Source organism: Eurosta solidaginis, unplaced genomic scaffold (assembly GCF_040869045.1).
Source record: "Eurosta solidaginis isolate ZX-2024a unplaced genomic scaffold, ASM4086904v1 ctg00001137.1, whole genome shotgun sequence".
In the NCBI taxonomy this organism is placed as follows: domain Eukaryota; kingdom Metazoa; phylum Arthropoda; class Insecta; order Diptera; family Tephritidae; genus Eurosta; species Eurosta solidaginis.
Genome location: NW_027136957.1, coordinates 414,904 through 428,501, shown reverse-complemented (window position 1 = coordinate 428,501; position 13,598 = coordinate 414,904).

Sequence of the window (13,598 nt, the reverse complement as noted above, 5' to 3'; positions counted from 1 at the left end):
AAAAGAAACCTAAAATATCAACTTTAAAGGGTGAAAAAACATATTTTAACAATACTTACGTTACTTTCAACATGATATTAGGAATTTTGGTAAAATTTCACATCAGAGCTGTAAGTTTGATAGCTTTAACTTAAACAACAACTTCACAATGGGCTTTTTTCTGAAAAATACCTTGCGCCATTGAATTTAGAAAAAATAAATCGGCCGAAAACATAAAATTTAAAAAAATTCATAAAAATGGAACTAAAGTGAATTTGACAAAACTAAAAAATACGGGTTGTTATATTTGTCCATATATGTTGTAAATAATATAACAACCCGTATTTTTTAGTTTTGTCAAATTCACTTTAGTTCCATTTTTATGAATTTTTTAAAATTTTATGTTTTCGGCCGATTTATTTTTTCTAAATTCAATGGCGCAAGGTATTTTTCAGTAAAAAGCCCATTGTGAAGTTGTTGTTTAAGTTAAAGCTATCAAACTTACAGCTCTGATGTGAAATTTTACCAAAATTCCTAATATCATGTTGAAAGTAACGTAAGTATTGTTAAAATATGTTTTTTCACCCTTTAAAGTTGATATTTTAGGTTTCTTTTTCTCAGTATAGTCTTTTTTATGAATGCTAATAACTTTCCAAAACAAAACTCGAAGTGGTCTCGTTTTAAAGAAAATAAAACATACTATTATATTCCCAAAATAAAATTCGTGGGTATTTGATGGTAAGTGACCTAAAAAAGGCTTAAAATTTAAAATAGCTCCAAATTCGGTAGTGCTAGTAACAAGGCAAAACCAAATCAATAACTCTGTGTGACACTAAAAAAGTAATATTTGCGAGACATACCTCACGTTGTAGGTCTAGTCCGACATACAAAAACTGCATACTCAGAATTTCCAAAAAACCCCCGAAATCTGGATTTAGGGGCCAAAAACCCCTTTTCCATAGGTGAAGGCATATATTGGCCCATAACTTTATTTTTGGTTGCTGTATGAAAAAGAGTTTGACGTCCCTGAAAAGAAGACGTTTTATCGCTTCTAATAATATATGAAAGTCTATTTTGTGTACGCAAAACTCCGAGAAACAATAAAGAAGATTGGGGTTTAGCCCTGGTTGATTTCATTTGGAGTATCCCTGCACTTAGTTCGAAGTGTTTCACATTAAATTGAAAAGTGAGAAAAATTGGTTGGACATTTTCTAATATATATATATATATATATATATATATATAGCATAAAAAGGTTGGCAAACACGGAGTTATATATATATTTGCAGATTTTATTAAAATGTCCAAGCAACCGCCGCGAAAGAGAATAAAAGTAGAATGCGAAGAATGCGGAAATCAATTTGACGATGACTACAAATCGCGTCATGAAAAATACAAACATAATGGTCAATACGTCAAAGTCAAACATGTCGGAGCTCCAATAAATCCATTTGAGGCTTCTAAACGAGAACGTCAGGTATCGTCGTTTGGCCATTTTTCAACTCCATCACCGAAAGCGAAGAATGCTGATCCCATTCATTCTGATACACAAGAAGTTACCTCAGAATCACATTCAAAAGGTGCACTTCAAATCACTGAACGCTCAACCATTATATCTCCAGTTCCCTCGCTGCAGACTAATATCCATCGAGCGATGTCTCCACCTGTATCATCTTCATCAATACCGCCATAACTACCGTCCCCAGATTTGCTTCATTTACAATCGTCAATGTCGCCACAAGGAACACCAGAACTCCCATCAACATTACTATCAGAACAAGATGAGAAAAATTGCAATTGGGTAGATATTTCCGGCAAGGTTGCTGAATTCCTAAAGAATTTTGAACGAACGAATGACGTTCTAAGTAGAGTAAAGGACGAGTCAGTGCCGAATTTAAAAGCATTGTTCGTCGATGTGATCGACTGTTTAACAAACATCAACAAAGAAAGTGGTGAGCTATTGCTATTTGCAAAAAAGGAAAATGAAAAGCTGTCGTCTACAAATTTCAATTTGACTATTGGGAATGACGTTCTAATCGATCATGACCACGGTCGACGAAATAAAATATCATCCAGTAATGAACGTAAATATTTGAGTTCTCTCGGTCCATATCAACCGAAACTTGACATTTATCCGACCAATACAGATATTCCCACTAACAAACAACGTCGATTTAATACAGTTTGGTATGAAAAATTTTCTTTTTTGAAATATAGTCCCCATAAAGATGCAGCTTTTCGTTTTGCTTGCATTTTATTTCCTGAAGGGCTAGGGAGATGTAATGCTAGTTCAGAATTGGTATCAGTAGGAGTCCGCTAGTGGCATAAAATGAAAAGTCGTGGTCAAGATAAAAAAGGGAAACTACTTCAGCACTTCACTTCCGAATCTCACAACGCAGCTCTAAGTGATTATTCCAATTTTATCAACGAAGGGGTCCATGTTGATATATTAATAGATAGATCCATCAGGGACAACAAAATTAAAGCAGTACAAGAAAAAGAGTATCATTCAAAGGACTTGCGGGTTTTATTCGATGTTGCGAGGACTCTCGGAAGGCAAGGTCTCGCTTTACGTGGTCACAAAGATTCACCAGTAAACAATGATGGAAATTTTCAACAGATTGTTAATTTAATTTCCCGGCATTGTGCACTGGTTAAAAAATGGTTGGATGAAACCTCCAAAAGACCACATCTTACCTCAGTAACGTGACTCAAAATGAATTCATCGATTTATTAGGGAATGGAACTGAAAAGGCCATTGTCAACGAAGGGGATATTTTCTGTCATGGCTGATACTATTCCAGACGTGTCACATCAAGATCGATTAGCTGTCAATATTCGGTATGCGCATCAAACAAATAAAGGAATTGTACCTGTTGAAGGGGTTTTGAAGATGGATAATGTCCAGACTAAAAAATTAGGAAAAATTGTAACAACTCTTCATTCGATGGGAATTTCCACAAAAAACATTGTTTTTCAATCGTATGATTTTGCAAAAAACATGTCTGGAAAGTTTAAAGGCAGGCAGCAAAATTATCGGAAAAATGTGAAAAACGTGTTCCCTATATTCCATGTCATGCTCATAGAATCAACATATTTGTAGAAGCATAATTCAATGCAAGCTGTTTGATTAAAGAATTTTTCAATGTTTTAGAAGCTTTGTACGTTTTTTTTCTTCTGGAAGTACGAAACGTTTCATGAGATTGCGTGAAGAGTTACGTAATATTGAAAATTCATTGCAGTTGAAGAATTTGTAAAAAACACGATGGACTGCTCGGGCAGAAACAGTCAAAGCTATATGGATTTCTTTCGAAGGCATCATTCATGCTCTTGAAATTAGAAAGAAAGATTCCGAAAATGTTGACAGCAATTCACGTACGCTAGCTTCAGGCTTGTTAAAAAAATTGTTGGATTTCGATTTTATAAGCTCTTTATTTTTTTGCAAAAATGTAATGTTCAAAGTTAAAAATTTGACAGAAAGTTTGGAAGCTGAAGAATTAAACATCATCGATGCATTATTGTTGATTCAAATCACATCAGCGTCATTTCAGCAGATGAACGATGATATTCAAATTAACGATTTAATTGCGAGTTCGGTTTCCTTTGCTCGAAAGTGGCAGATAAGCCCCGAAAAGGACTTTTCAAAGCATCACAGAACGCGACGTGTGCCAAAAAAATTTTACGAAAATCTGGAATCTGCTACAATTTTCTAATTTGAAACATTTTATAGAAAAGAATTTAAAATTGTCCTTCAAGTTTTCACAAGTTGCATCCAAGAAAAGTTACAAGAAAGTTTGTCAACGTTCAAACCCATTCAGGAAATGTTTAGAATTCCAGCAGACAGAAACAATGTTACGATGGATTTGATAAACTCTATTGTACAATTGGAACCCGGATTCTTCAAGGAAGATATCGAATGTTTGCTTTGTGAGTTACAAAATCTTTTTAACTGTTGTCAAGGTTGTAAATCGTTCGAAGATATTTCCACGGTAGCATTGAAGTTAAAACGAATTACCCCCTTAGCATACAAACTGGTTCGTTATATTTTGACTGTTCCTTTGACGTCAGCATCGTGTGAACGTTCCTTCAGTAAATTGAAAATAGTTTTCGACCATTTGCGCACAACAATGGGAGATGATCGTTTAAATTCGTTGATGCTACTTTTCTCTTCAAAAGATAAAGTACATGAAATTGACCTTTGTGAAGTTTTTCAAAAATGGTCCTTACTAAAACATCGCAGAGTCAAAATTTGAATTTAATTCTTCCATTTCTCGTGAAAAAATTTTCTTTCTACAATTATTTTGATTCTTGTGAAAATGGTATCTTTTTAGTATGTATTTAATTTTGTAAAACATTTTATATGACGAAAATAAAAGAAGAGTAAACAATCACTGTAATTTTTAATTCATTCGGTAACATATTGCGATTTTGTCAGAAATTGTTTCATGTTTATTTAAGGTTTTTGTACACGATATGGTTTGTACATCTTACCTGCTGTGGCATTACCACAAGACAAGGTATTTGTATTTATGTAAATGCCAGAATGAGTCTAGTTTGTAATGCACAACCAAATGAATTTCACTTTCGACCACACGCAAATAACTCATAGCGTCATAGTCATAGCGGCATAGATAAGTTATATTGAACCCAGCGGGAAGCCGTATCCGTTTACAGTTGTTTAACCCGTATGCGTCACACTGACCAGCTCACGTATCGATCAGCATGATTGATCGACAGCGTCGGTTTGTCAATGCGACTGCCCAAATATTATTACATAGTTAAGTAATATGAATATTTTGCTGACTTGGTATATAGAAATAGAATGTAGTTATTCTTAGTGTGTAAGTATTGTATGCAAATATTGTAATAGTATTGTAAGTCATTTTACTATAAAAGAGAAAGTATTTCTGAATAAAGAACAATCAGATTTCTTCGCTGAACATAAGCGCCCATTGAAATTACTTTGTTTTATCTTCTTCAAACATTTTATACTGCCACTTTTTCTACACTCACGTAATGTCTTATGACTTCCAACGATTTTAGCAGTTCAGTTTGGTTGCTTTCTTTCTCCCAATAAATAAATAAATCCAAAAAAAATTTAAGTCCACAAATTAAAGAACAGCATATTCTAGTTATGTGTCAGATAAAAATAGAAACGTTTCTATTTCGTATGTGAAGTTTCCTGACTTGTACAAAAGAAAATTTATTTTGCGTTTACACGGTATGTTGGTTTTCATACGTAAAAAGTGACATATACATATAACAAATAAATATCGTGTAAGAGGCCTTTTAGTTTTCCAAATACGCTAAAATTCTTAAGTACCCTCGGATACACACTCACCTGAACTCATTTTTAATCCATTATTATTACTATACAAAGAGTCGGCAATTTTTCGAGATCAGTCGCCATACCAGTAAGATTCACCCCTCCACGATCGGAACCTTCGCACCGCCCCTACCATCCCTTTTTTTGTAATAACGCTTTTTAGTACAACGGCACTTGTGTGTTTATGTTTATTGTTCTGTTATATCTTTATTTTAAAATAAACAGTAGGAAAATCCCCATATCTGAAGGAAAACTGCATTATTACCCGCTCAAGGTCATCGGTGTTAGCCTTTGTATCCTCTTTGCTTCATTTAAACGAAAATTAGTTCAGAATAGAACCATATGTATATGTATTAATACGCAGCCTTGTAACACTATTAAGTACACAAAACAAACAACAATAGCATTTCAAGTGTAAAGCTGTGTATGTAATGTTCGGTTTCACCCGAACTTAGACTTCCTTACTTGTTTAATCAACTCCCTGTATTGTGTAATTATTATTATTATATTTTTTTTTGTGGGTACAACAACAACCACATGAAAATCGCCAACTTCAACTGCAAATATCTCCGGACAGAGATACAATTATTCTTTTCCGCCTTCGGAGTATTGTTTTCGAGGTCAATACGCATCTTCTGACACTTCTCCCGATATTTTTTACGCGTACTAGCATTCGACCCCTCAACTAGACTTTTACCAGAAAAATTTTATTTGTGTCCGGAGATATTTGAAGTTGGCGATTTTCATGTGGTTGTTGTAATGTTGTCGTACCCACAAAAAAATTGTGAACATAAGTGTTTTGAGCGGATATAGTTTTGGTCTCCAAACCGGTGTTGAAGCTACCCAGGGTAATTTTTTATAAGCGCGGCCAAAGGCCGCCAATGCAGAAAGGTGTTCTGCGTAAAAATACTATGGATCCCACCTCCGGGGTTATTTTTCGGTTTTTCGTAAATATTTTTTGAACGAGCTAAAATTTGGTAATTCTTTACTTTAGCTCACAACTGCTAAAATTCGTCCAAAATTATCGGAAGGGGTGTTAAAAGATGCGTTTTGGACCCATGACCATTGAAAATTTTTTATCTTTCAAGACAGTCGGAGTGTAGTGCATAATTTTAAGGATCAAAATGCTTCATTACTTAACCGAAAATAACTTACAAATCTGCAAAATAACTTTATTAGGAGCTCATCATTTGTCGCGTTTTCTTACTTGGTGCTTAGTAGTTCCAAGGGATTGGAATGATCAAGCGAATTTTTTCGGTATTCGTGACATAGCAATTTTGTCACCAACATTTTCGTCGTTATAAAATATGTAAATCTAAGCTAATATCATTTTGGTATTAGTAAAAAAAAACACTTTTGAAAATGCTAAAATTTCCGCCACAAATTGATCAGCTGTTAATTTATCTGTCAAATCATCACTTTTAAGGTTGGCAACATCAATTCAACTTCAACTGAAATAACGTGTAATACCAAACGGAGTTGAGTTGTTTTAATTACAATCCAACTTAGTTGAGTTATAAACCGTTACGAGGTGGGTTTGGTCAAAGGCTGAAGTATGCTCAAGTCAATCCAGAGTCGGATGGAGGTCCCACTTCCCCCACCTAAATAAATACACAGTAAATTAATGCTTTGATTTCGAACACACACATACACGCGGCTCTCAGGCTAAAATATCCACAACCTTGAATCCAGGAGAGGGAGAGAGAGATGGTGGTGGATGGGGTGAGCCCCGTCTTACTCAGATGAGATGATGACAAAATATTAGGGTTGCCCAATAGGCCGGTAGGTTAAGTACCATCGGCAGGACCGACCTTGTAACTTTACCCCCCGTCGACCAAAGGGAGTCCCTGGAATATGTGTTAGGGCTGCCCAATAGGCCGGGGGCAGGGGGTGGGGGGTACCATCGGCAGAACCGACCTTGTAACTTTACCCCCCGTCGACCCAAAGGGAGTCCCTAGAGCCCCTGAGGGGGCCGCGATTTTGAGGTACTATGACATTTTTTTAATTCGGGAGAGTCTTTAGTTGTGTAGAGGATAAGAATGAGAAGAAATTGAGAGAATAGAAAAGAGAGAAGGAGATTGAGAAAGAGACAGAATGAGACGAAGATGGAGATAGGTGAAGCGAAAAAGACGGAGGGAGGAGTGAATAAAAGTATTAGGAAAAAGTGAGGAAGAGCCAGACGGAAAAAGCTTATTAAAATGTATGCAGATATGCCAAATTTAGGGCAGGACAACGTCTGCCGGTGTAGTGCCAAATTAAAATACATTAAAATAAATTGTAGATGGCAACCCTCTTTGGAAATGTCCAAGATGCAACCATACATCAAATGCACTCGGCATCACTAAAATTGTTAGAGTCGAGCAATTTGGAGAGTTTCTGATTGGTTGAAACTGCCGTTGATCGACGCCATGATTTATTTTCGACGCCATCATTAATATCGTTGCTAAGCAACGTAAAGAAAAGCTGCCTAGCTACATAGTTGCGTTAGCGGCAGTTTTAGTTTAGTTAGTTAGAGTTGAGAGTTGAAGTGAACCGGCCGACCCTTAAGTACAAAAAGTAAAGGACTAAATTGAAAATCAAAAAATTACAGTTAGTGAAACTAAACCTGAGTGTGCAAATAAAAAAAAAGGGAAGTTAAAGGTTTAAATAAAAGAACATGTACATTACAAACAAAAACTAAATAAATTCTATTGAAAAAAACACAATGCAATAAAAGAATAATTGGTGAGTGCGGGTGGGCTGCACACCCACGAGCAAGCGTGAGTATGAAAAAGTGTAAAAAGAAATGGTTGGCGATGAAAAACCAACCGCCACATGGCGACCGTGACCGTGGGCCGAAGCCCTGTAAAAATGGTGGTAGGCCGAAAGGAGGCAAGCCTCCCAACAGGCGTGGGTGCTTAAATTAAAGAAAGAAAAAAAAGAATCTCAGCACAAAATTAAAAAAAAAATAATGAAAAAATGAAAAACTTACAAAAAATACACATACATACACACAAAGTTATAAAATCAAAAATTTACCAAAAAAAAGTTTAAAACCAAAAAATTTACAAAAAAAGTATAAAATACTAAAAACTATTACAAAAAAAATATAAAAATTTGAAAAATTACAAAAAAAATACAAAATATAGAAAAACCCTAAAAAAAAATATAAAAAAATCAAAAATCTACAAAAAAATACAAAAATTTAAAAGCTAGTTACAAAAAAAATACAAAACATTTAAAAATCCTTACAAAAAAATATAAAACATTAAAAACTATTACAAAAATATATATATAAAAATTTGGGAAAAATTTACAAAATCTACGTGAAATACAAGTTTAAAATAACACAAAAAGTTTAAAATCAAAAATTACAAAAGATTAAAAACCACTACAAAAAATTTTAAAAAATTTGGGAAAATATCTACAAAAAAAATACATAAACACCTATAAAATCACTAAAGCATGGTGGAATGGAATAGTCACCAGTCGAAGCATTTGGAAAAAAAACAAAATACATATGGAAAAATTTTAATACAAAAATTACAGACATTAAAATTAGTAAAATCGACCATTTTTAATTTTTGGCGAAAAACGGCAGCGGCCACGCCAGCCCCATAACGGAACCATAATACGGTATACATTTTTAGTGGAAAAACGGCATTAGCCAAGCCACGCTCATAACGGAACCACAAGAGACCCAATATAGCGGGGAGTAATCAGCACAAGCAACGCCATCAGCAGCAGAGCAGTAAGCAGAGAGCAGCGGTACAGTTGGTATGACGAAATAAAATATTTCTACTTTTAACAAATTCACTTAAATTACATTTTTTCAATACTCTTCAAAATTACAAAACTATTTTGCATTATATATTATATTTAAAAAAATCTAAAATAATAAAATAAATAATCTAAAAGCTTTCAACAATACATACTTTCACAAACTTCTTTTAAAATATTTTCATAAATTTCCTTTAAGAATACTTTCGTAATTGTCTTTTGAGCCAACTCAACTCGTTCCAATTTAATTTCCTTTAAATTTCTATTCAATCTTCATAAACAAATACCACATATCTTGCAACAAAATTTTTTAATATTTCGTCCATTCGTTTCAACACGTATGGACCTAAGAAGCGGAAAGGTTATTTCTAAAAATTCCAATCCAGATTCAAGTCCCGAAAATTCAGAGCAAAATTTAGATTCCACAAACTTAGAGCAAGATATAGATTCCAATAACTCAGATTCTGATTCATCTTCGAGTTCATCGTCAACTAATACCTTAACAAGTGAACATAATTATAAATTATCCCTGAGTGCAGACTTTTTAGGATTTGCTGATCAGCCTGTAACTCCAAATTCTAGTTTCTCTATTCTAACTCCGATTCTTAACGTTACAACTATGGCCACAATCGAGGAGAAAAAATCGTTTATTAGTACTTGTGCCTCGATTATGCGAGACAACTACAGTGGAGACCCGTTAGCACTTGGCTCGTTTATAAATAAAGTTGAATTAATAGAAGTATTCTCTAACGAAAACTTAACTCCTACTTTAATTGCATTTTTAAAATCCAAGCTCGAAGGCAAAGCTCGCGAAGCCCTACCAACGCATATAGAATCTGTCAACCAAATCAAAGAAGCGCTATGTAGTGAAATTAGGCCAGACAACTCGAAAGTTGTCGCGGGAAAAATTGCAGCCTTAAGAGTAACCAATAACAACTTTTCAGAATTTTCAAAGCAGGTAGAAGAGCTTTCTGACTCGTTAGAGCGATGTCTAATCATTGAAGGTATGACGAAGGCAAAAGCCCATGAGATGGCAGTTGAACAAACCATTAGCGTTTGTAGATTAAATAGTAGGTCAGATATGGTGAAATCAATCCTTGCGTCAACAACCTACAAAGATTCAAAGGACGTAGTAGCGAAAGTGATTATAGAGCGAAAACAGGAAGTTAAAGAACGGCAAGTGTTAGCGTTTCGGTCACATCCGATAAGATATAGTAATTTCCGTGGAAATTCTAGAAGTAACTGTAATTTCAGATATAATAACAATAGTAATTTTCGATTTAACGGTAATGCAAATAGGCAACACACTAATACAAATTTCCGAAATAACAATTATAACAGAGGCAATAATCACAATTATAACAGAGGCTATAATCGCAATTATAATAGAGGAAATAGCAATTCCAACAATAACAATAATAATCGGTCTGGAAATAACAGAAATTCCAATAATCAGGGTTCAAATTCTAGAAATTCAGCCAATGTTCGTTCTTTAAATGCCGAAGCCCCTCAGGCGCGAACACTGAGGGAGCAGGAGCAATTCGACTAAATACTTCTCAGTCAATATATTGTCTAAATTTAAATTTTTCCGATTTCGTCGAAGTCGCTTGTAGCGATTCACATAAAATATGTTCTTTTCTAGTAGATTCACAGGCAGACATTTCATTAATAAAAATTTCCAGTTTGGCAAACGATGTAGAAGTAGACGATAGTAACGTAATAAATATAACAGGCGTAACAACAGACACGGTAACGACAATAGGAACAGTTAATACAAGTATAATCGCATCAAATAAATTTTTTCCTCTGACTCTTCATGTTGTCAATGACAACTTTAATATTCCTTCGGACGGTATAATAGGGAAAGATTTTCTAAAAACGAACAAATGCATAATCAATTATGCTAATGACACAATTACATTCGGACAAGGGACAGAAAAGGTAAATGTTTCAATTTTGCATAGCACTTCAACAAACACTCTTGTAATTCCACCAAGATGCGAAGTTTTTCGTGTTTTTAGTTTGAAAAATTCGACAAGTCCAGTTTTTGTTGATTCTCAGGAACTTAGTAACGGTGTTTTCACAGCAAAATATATCGTTGATACAAAAAACCCAATAATAAAAGTTATCAACACCACCGACGAGGTCAAGTATGTAAAAGATTTCAATATTCAAACTGAAGACATTAAAAACTTCAATGTCTATCGAATAAATGATACACCTATCGATTCAAAACGTAAGAAGAGCTTAAATCAATTTTGGCAACACAAATGCCTTCTTACGCTAAAAAGAAATTACTTGATTTATGTTTGAAATATTCTGATATTTTTGCATTAAAAACCGACTTAATGACGCTGAATAATTTCTACGAACAAAAACTTAGACTAACTGACAAAACTCCTGTCTATATTAAAAATTACCGTTTGCCATACACACAACGCGAAGAAATCAATAAACAAGTCGAAAACCTATTACAGAATGATTTAATCGAACCTAGTTTTTCAAATTATAACAGTCCTTTAATTCTGGTACCGAAAAAAGATCCAACAGGCAAAAAGTCGTATCGTATGTGCGTAGATTTCAGAGCAGTCAATAAAAAACTCATAGCCGACAAATTTCCACTAGCACGCGTTGATGACATACTCGATAATCTTGGCAGAGCCAAATACTTTTCAACTTTAGATCTTTTTTCTGGTTTTCACCAAATACCCCTTCACCCTAAATCCAGAGAAGTAACTTCTTTCAGTACAGATCGAGGAGCTTTTCGTTGGAAAGTTTTACCTTTCGGGTTAAATATTGCACCAAACTCATTTTCTCGTATGATGTCAATAGCATTTTCAGGAATTTCACCAAATCAGGCTTTTATGTATATTGACGACGTTATCGTCATTGGTTGTAGTGAGACACACCACCTTAAAAATTTGGAAAAAGTTTTCGAAACCTGTAGAAAGTTTAATTTAAAGCTGAACCCAATCAAATGCAATTTCCTTCGTTCTGAAGTAACTTTTCTAGGCCATAAATGTACGTCAAAAGGTTTGCTGCCAGACGATTCAAAAATAGACGCTATTAAAAGGTATACTAAGCCAAAAGACAAAGATGCGGTTAGGCGATTTGTCGCATTTGCAAATTATTACAGGCGCTTTATACCGAATTTTGCGTTACTGGCAGCGCCTTTAAATCGTTTAAATAGGAAAAAAGTTGAATTTGTTTGGGACGAAACGTGCGAAAACGCTTTCGAAAAACTAAAACAAGCACTAATGTCTCCTCAACTACTACAATACCCTGACTTCACAAAAGAATTTATAATTACAGTAGATGCTTCTAAGAGTGGGTGTGGCGCTATATTAAGCCAAAACCATGGTGATAACGATTTACCAATTTGTTTCGCGTCAAAATCTTTAAATAAAGCAGAACAGAAAAAAGCAATTATCGAATTAGAACTCCTAGCAATACATTACGCTATAAAGCATTTTCGTCCATATGTTTATGATACAAATTTCACAGTAAAATCCGACCATAGACCACTAGTTTATCTTTTTAACATGAAAGACCCTTCGTCTAAACTTTCTAGAATTCGATTAGAACTATCAGAATATAAATTTACGATTGAATATATAAAAGGAAAATCTAACGTTGTGGCTGATGCTCTTTCACGCATTAGTATAGACGAAATAAAAGAATCTACAAAGCATGTTTTAGCAGTCCAAACGCGATCACAAACCAAACAAAAGGAATTACAAAATAAAGACGATAATTTTACTGATACTTTTTGCGAAACGCCTAAAGTACAAGTTTATGACAAATTTTCATGCAATTTTTCAAAAAAGATACCGCGAATAAAATCGACTATACAATTTAATAAAAATAATGAGATCTCTAATATACAAATTTATGCGCATTTAAAACATAAAAAATTAAATTTACTTAATTTTGTGAATGCTAACGGAAAAACAAATTTAGATGAGTTATTTTCGAGGCTTGAAAAAGCAGCCGGCAGTCACAATATTAAGCAGTTAGAATGGCCAAAAAATGATATATTTTTCAAAGAATTTTCAATTACAAATTTTAAAATCAGCGGTAATAAAATTTTAAAATCATTGCAAATAATACTAACAGACCCTGTAGAAACTGTAACAGAAACAGCGCAAAAACAAAAACTTATGACAATTTATCATGAGGACCCTCTGTTAGGCGGTCATTGCGGTAAAAAACGATTATATTCCAAATTAAGAACAAAATACTATTGGAAAAATATGACAAGAGACATTGCGAAATTTGTCAAAAATTGCAAAAAATGCCTTTTAAATAAAGTAAAACCAAAAACAAAGGAAAATCTCGTGTTGACTCCAACACCCTGCAAACCCTTTGACATAGTAATTGTCGATACAATAGGTCCACTTCCGGAATCCAAATATGGTAACAAGTTCGCTGTTACTATGATTTGTGACTTTTCTAAATACCTGGTAACAGTAGCTGTACCAGATAAATCAGCAAAAACTATTGCTTGCGCTATTTTTGAAACCTTTATATTAAC